This window comes from Cnephaeus nilssonii (assembly GCF_951640355.1).
Source record: "Cnephaeus nilssonii genome assembly, chromosome: 19".
Lineage (NCBI taxonomy): Eukaryota > Metazoa > Chordata > Mammalia > Chiroptera > Vespertilionidae > Cnephaeus > Cnephaeus nilssonii.
This window is the reverse complement of record NC_137090.1, coordinates 47,438,393-47,444,392: the sequence shown is the minus strand read 5'-3', so window position 1 is coordinate 47,444,392 and position 6,000 is coordinate 47,438,393.

The following is a 6,000-nucleotide window of genomic DNA, read 5'->3' as shown; positions in this document are numbered from 1 at the left end:
CACCAATGTCCACAGTTAGGAGAGGCTTGAAGGCTGAGAAAGAGGAAGCCTTTCCAAGAGATGAGGTGGGCGAGGGGGAGAAGGCAAAGGCGCTGAGATGAAGAGCTTTGTGAATTCCACCAACTCAGTGAAAGCCAGTATGGCTGAAGTGTGGGAAGCAGAGGAAAGAGAAGGACATTGGTTGAGGTTGGAGATGTATGTAGGAGCTGACAAGTAGACCTCATAGGCTAGTTTCCTTTTTATCTTTTAATGGTAATGGGACATTCTTTAAATGCTTTGAGCAAGAAATTGATAGGGTTTGATTTAGACTAAGAAAATTCATCTGTGTGTAGAGAGAATGGTTTGGAAAAAGATAAAAGAAGCAGGGATTTGAGTATCCACACAGCAAGCAAAGTGGATCATAAAAATTATAGTGTTAGCACAGTAAGTAAGAAACACTTTGGAGTTTACAGCACAACACTGTGTGTATATAAAACACACAAGCATACAAAGACATGAATTATTCAAGTGCACATACCTATTTTTCAGTGGCTACCTTTATGGAGGGAGAAGAAGGGAATGGAGATTCAATGTAATAAGAGACAATAATATTAAGAAGATATCTTGCAAGGAATGGTGGTGACGAGGTGTCATGAATTGAGGCATATGATTTACGGAGCCCTGAACCAAGAAAACAAAAATCAAAACAACAACCACCCACCTCCTTATCCATTATTTTCCTTCGCCCTTTGGAGACCCATGTCTGGGAAGGGGAACAGGTTTTCTGAGAGACCTTCCAAATAATCCAACTTTTACCCACTAAGTGGGTTGACCTCGATGGATGGCAGAGACCTTCCTAGTGATTAATGCAGCATCTGAGTCAAGGAACCTAGAGGGAGGAGGAAGCAGATCCTCCCTGGAGCCGCATTAGTGAGGACACAGATGGGAGCACTGAGGCAGTCTCATGCCTGACCTGGTGGGCGCTCCTGATGCTCCCTCTCAGCCTAGTTCCTCCTTTCCCTGGAGACTACATGGAGCCAGGTCTTATCTCTGGGGTCAGAGATAATCCAGGTTAACATGTCTTGTTATTTCCACTTTGCACAAGTTTATGACCTGGTCCCAGGAGATCTGGGGACTAAACTTCTACCATGTCTGGTAGCTCTGAGCCCAGGTGCCCAGGGCAGGAGTAGACACCCATAAGGTATTAATAAATGCCTGTGGATCAAAAGTGATCACTTGAATCTTTGACTGGCATCAAAGACCCCGAGATTTCCCTTGACATTTTTCTTCAAGTGCGTAGAGAAGCACATGACATGTTTTGCAAATGCATTTGTCAGTGGGCCTTCAAAGAGTTTGTTGAGTTGGTGCCTTTGTTTCACTGTCTGGCCCTGAGAGACAAAATCCCAGTGAACAGAATAGAGTGGATGCTGGCTTTTCCCAATGGCATGCTGCTCTGAGGCACTCCAGAGCGACACTCTGGCAATATGTATAAAAATGAAGTGTGTTTCCTTGTGAATGTACCTAGAAATGTACCCAAAAAAGATGTACAAAGACATTTACTGATGGATTTTATGTAATAGGTAAAACATGAAAAAATGAAATATTATCATCACAATATTGATTAAAACTATATCTGATGCAATCATAAAATGTAATAGCATGCATCCATTAAAAATGATGAAAATATTTACAGAGTATGCTCACCAGCACAATGAGTGAATAAAAATAATTTAGTAAGAAAACGAAATGGGAAGAATTTTCAAGAAAATGTAAACAGGATGTGAAGTGATTTTTACTTCCTTTACATTTTATACGTCAGGATATTAAAGAAAATTCAACAAAATCCAAATAGTATAAAATAAACACATGTGACAGCAAATTTAATATGGAAGTTAATGCAACAGATATCATAATAAAAAGTAAGTTTGGCACATACAAAAAACCAGCTGTGGACCAACTTATTAATAAATATGACTATAAAAGCCTAAATAAAACATTAGCATATTTACTTCATTAGTTTATACTGGAGCACAAGTATGGTTTAATATTAGGAGGCTTCTAAAAGCTCTACCCCTATGTTCACTGCATCATTATTTGCAATAGCCGAGATATGGTAGTAACCTAGGTATCCATCAACAGAAGAATGGATGAAGATGATGTGGTGCATATGTACAATGGAATATTATTGGACCATAAAGAAGAAGGGAATCTTACCATTTGCAACAACATGGGTGGGTCTAGAGAGTATTATACTAAGTGAACTAACTCAGGAGGCAAAAAACAATTACCATAGAGTTTTATTAATATGTGGACTCTAAAAACAAAACAAAACACAGACTCATTAAAAAAAAAAAGGAGGAAAAAGGAATAGTTACCAGAAGGACAGTGTGGGGGATGGGTGAAATTGGAAGGGAAATATAGTCAATAATATTGTGATAAATTTGCATGGTGACAGATTGATTATAAGAATTGGTGAGGTGATAAAATGGTCAAATTACTATATCATAGACCTGAAACAATAGCTATATTAATAAAAGGGTAATATGCTAATCAGACCAGAAGACCTTCTGGACATCCACCCTGACAAAGCCATGGTGGCAGGTCCAAGGCGGAGGCAGTTAGGGGTGATCAGGCCTGCGGGTGTGTGTGTGTGTGTGTGTGTGTGTGTGTGTGTGTGTGTGAAGTTGGAGGCAGGCAGGTCAGCAGGGGGGGGCAGTTGGGGGTGAGCAGACCATGGAGCGGTGGCAGTTGGTGGCGAGCAGGCTGGCAGGGGGTGTGGCAGTTGGTGGCAAGCAGGCTGGAAGGGGGGGGGGCAGTTGGGGGCAAGCAGGCTGGAAGGGGGGGGCAGTTGGGGGCGAGCAGGCTGGAAGGGGGGGGCAGTTGGGGGCGAGCAGGCCGGCAGGCTCAGTGGTTAGGGGCAATCCAGCAGACAGGCAGGTGAGCAGTTAGGAGCCAGCAGTCCTGGATTGTGAGAGGGATGTCTGACTCTGGTTTAGGCCCAATCCCACAGTTGAACATCCTCAGAGGAGTCCCAGAATGGAAAGGGTGCAGGCTGTGCTGAGGGACACAACCCCACCATGCCCTCCCGTGCACAAATTTTGTGCACTGGGCCACTAGTAACCATATAAGATTGTATATCAACTATACTTAAATTAAAAAGAAAAAAATAAATTTCTCAGATGCTGTAGGTTTTTTAGAAAATTAAAACTAGGAATGAATATTCTAAGATTTAAAAACATATCTTAATAAAAGTTAATAAAAAGTGATAGGCACTGAAAAAGCATCTGATCAAAAATGCAACAGCCATATCTGATTATTTAAGTACTATTGTCAAATACAAACAGAAAGATAGTTGCTAAATATCTTTCATTTAAAATCCTCTAAAAGGCCTCATTGCACTTGGAATACATTTTACAGCCTGAACAAGACTCTGCAGGTTCTGCACCGCGTTGGCCTGAACAACTTCCTGTCTCTCACTCTCCTCTTTCCTCCAGCCACACTGGCCCTATTTCATTCCTTCAACCCAGTGAGCTCTTCCCCACCTCAGGGCCTTTGCACACACACCTCTCTGTCTGCAAGGCTCTTTGCTTAGGACTTCATAGGACTGACTTTTTTTCTCCTTTACATCTCACCCTAAAAGACATCAACATGTGGAAAGTGTTCTCTATCTCTATGTCATGGAATTAAATAGAGTCTATTTATATCCTCTCATTTTTTATTTTTAAAATTTTCATTCCACCTGCATTAGATTTTCAAAAGGAAAAAGACACATTAAAATGTACTAAATTAAAATACATTTAAATGTTTCTGTAAGATCTGAAATATTGATCTAAAGTTTTCCCCTCAACCCCGTAACTGGTTTGTCTCAGTGGATAGAGCATTGGCCTGTGGACTGAAGGATTCCAGGTTTGATTCCAGTCAAGAGCACATCCCCATTAGGGGGTGTGCAGGAGGTAGCTGATCAATGTTTCTAACTCTTTATCCCTCTCCCTTCCTCTGTAAAAAATCAATAAAATGTATTTTTAAAAAATAAATAAAGTTTTCCCCTCAACAACTGAGCAGATGTCCCAGTGCTACTTACTGCCAAAGGGCCTCCATAATAATCCACTCAGTCCCACGTGTGTTTGGCCCTGTTCCTGATGTCACTGCCCAGCTCCAGTGGCCTGCTCACTCCAGCACTCGTTCCGCACTGCTTGAGAATCCTGTCTCTTTGACAGAGCAAGTCCCCTTATATTCTTTTCATCTGTTTCCTAATTTGTTTGCATATTTATTTTTAGATAAAATTTAGAATATTTTTTGTTTCCCAAAATCCTGCTATGATTTTTACTTCAAATAAGTAAATTTTAGATGAATTCAGGAGATTATGTGCCTTTGCAATATTTTATCTTTCTATCCAGAAATTAGTAAGTCCATGCACTTATGATTAAATGGAGAAATAGAGCATTGGAAGGCCCTGGGCAATTCTGTTAACATCTTACTGCTTTAGATTATTTTGTTGATGTCACACTTTGTATTTCCACCTAATGGTTGTTTGCAAACATATCCTATATAATAAAGAGCTAATATGCTAATTAGACCGAACAGTCTGGATGACATTCCAGAAGAAGCCTGGTCTGCCAGGGCCAGCCGGTGCTGTGAGCAGCTGCGAGAGCCATGCTCCTTGCATGAATTTTGTGCATCGGGCCTCTAGTGTATTTATAATAGTAATGGGCAATATACATTGAGTGCCCTCCACATGCCAAGTCGTTATGTGAAGCACTTTATTACTCAATTTTATTCTTGCAACTCATCTTTCTCGTGAAAAGAACAAGCCTTAGTGAATTCAGCTAAATTGCCTGAGGTTTTAATGCAAGTGGCAGTGCCATTCTTCTCACTACAATTTTTTTAGTTAATTCTCACCGAAGGATAAGTTTCCTCTTTTTTAGAGAGAGTGGGAGGGAGGGAGGAAGACAGAGAGAGAGAAACATCGATGTGAGAAAGAGACATTGATTGGCTACCTACTTCGCTTGCTTGGACCAGGGCCAAGGATCTAGCCTGCAACTGAGGTATGTACCCTTGACTGGAATCAAACCCAAGACCCTCCTATCCACAGGCTCCCAACAATTAATGGCGAACATCTCTGTCTTTTTCTCTCACTCAGTGGCTGCTCTAATTTAATTGAAAACATCCAGAATTTTCTTTTGGTCACTTGTATAAAGAATCTTATTAAACTCACTGAAGTCACATGTCCACATACAACCATCATCACTGTGGCCAGGCCAGAGAAATGTGCTGATACCTCCACTCTGGGGCCCTGAACCACACACCCCAGAACCAGCTGGATGTGGAAATTGGCAGCTGTTAGAAAGGATGAAATGGAAGTCATGTCCTCCACAGGCCATTGTCAAATAAAATATTGACTTCTGGTTTCTACTCTGACATATAACAGCTTGGAAGTCCTTACTCATATACTTACAAGAAGAAAAACGATGAACAATGCAAAAGACAGGAATTCTTTTTAGATCCACCAGATCATTGAAGTCACATGTCTATGAAATTAACCTTTGCTACTGCAAACCACTGAGATTCAGGGCTCTGTTAACACAATACAACCTAGCACTAGCTCTTGTGTGTGTGCCCGCGCAGAAGAAAAGCAGACACCTCGGAAGACAAAAGCGTTTGGAGGCACGTTTGCTTTGTGGCATTCCTCCTCCTACTTCACAGCTACTCCCCCTCCTGAGCCTGAACATTGCTAAGAAGCACATGCTTAAATAACCAATTGTGCAGGCAGGGGAGAGACAGGCCCTGACAGGTACAGTGACTTATCCAGGATCAAGAAGAGGTAAGTATGAGGGGTTTAGTCTGAGCCCTGGTCTGTCTCCTCAAATCTGGGGCCCTGGCTGCAGCCAGACCTTCTAGGGGCTGTGGAGAGGGGTGTGTTGGTGTCACTGTGTGCAGTGTTGGCATTCCATGGAGAAGGTGGGTGAGCTGTCAGCAGCCCACAGGACTATCTATAGCTGTTATTAGGTGAGGGGAGGTGGA